The sequence below is a fragment of the Octopus bimaculoides genome, chromosome 2 (genome assembly GCF_001194135.2).
Source record: "Octopus bimaculoides isolate UCB-OBI-ISO-001 chromosome 2, ASM119413v2, whole genome shotgun sequence".
NCBI lineage: Eukaryota > Metazoa > Mollusca > Cephalopoda > Octopoda > Octopodidae > Octopus > Octopus bimaculoides.
In genome coordinates, this window is record NC_068982.1 from 92,626,760 (window position 1) to 92,627,971 (window position 1,212).

The 1,212-nt window shown below is 33.2% G+C and overlaps 1 protein-coding gene across 1 annotated transcript in view; it reads left to right on the forward strand.

Annotated features, from left to right (window-relative positions):
* LOC106883997 (uncharacterized) overlaps positions 1 to 1,212 on the forward strand; it is a 12,382-nt gene that overhangs the window by 732 nt on the left and 10,438 nt on the right. The window lies entirely within an intron of this gene.

Here is a 1,212-nt window from a genome sequence, read left to right on the forward strand (position 1 = left end):
TATATATATATATATATATGAATATAAATATATATATATAAATATATACATATACATAAACTGTACATATACACTAAGTGTAAACTGTAAATACACTAACTGTAAACAACATGAAGTACGAAAACGAGTGAGTTAAATGTGCAAACAATGAGAGAAAAAAACTGGAAAACAGGAGAAGTAACACAAAAAATGGCACTTCATCAGTTGTTGGTTGTCTATCTATGCCTCACATATTTATATATATGTACATATGAAATTAAATAAAAGATAAAGGTATAGGAAATTATGTAATCAACTTCATTAGCTTAGAGCTGTTTCTGCTGTAGGATGCAGTGTACTCAGATCTCAGTGCTTGTGCTTCACCTTATAGCTTCCTTGGAGCTTCTAAAATGAAGTACAATTCTATTTGTGAAGGCATTTTTTTTCATACTCCATTTCTTATGTATTTTTATATTTTTGAAGGTGATCTGTTCTATATATGTAAATGCTTTCCCAAATAAACTTCCAAGGAAGCTATAAGCTTTTGCACAAGCACCCAGCTCTGAGTGCACTGCATCTTATAGCAGAAGCAGTTCTTGGTTAATGAATTTCATAACATAATTTCCTGTTCCCTTGTCATTTATTTAATTTCATATCACACACTATATCTGACTCTTTATTCTGAAGCGTATGTACATTGAGTACTAGAAATAGATTATTAATATCACTATGCCTGAAGGTGGCAAGGTGGCAGAATCATTAGCACGCTGGGCGAAATGCTTAGTGGTATTTTGTCTGCCACTATACTCTGAGTTCAAATTCTGCCAAGGTCGGCATTGCCCTTCATACTTTTGGGGTTGATAAATTAAGTACCAGTTGTGTACTGGGGTCAATCTAAATGACTGTCCCCCTCGCCAAATATTTTGTGCCTTGTGCCTAGAGTAGAAAAGAATATCACTATACCAGAGCAAAATATTAAAATACATACATGCATGCATACATACATACACGCATACATACATACATATATATTGGTTTCAAATTTTGGCACAAGTCCAGTAATTTCCAGGGAGGGTGTAAGTCGATTACATTGACACCAGTACTCAACTGGTACTTATTTTATCGACTCTAAACCGGACGAAATATAAAATCAACCTCAGTGGAATTTAAACTCTGAACATTAAGACAAAGGAAATGCTGCCACACACATATATATATATATATATATATATA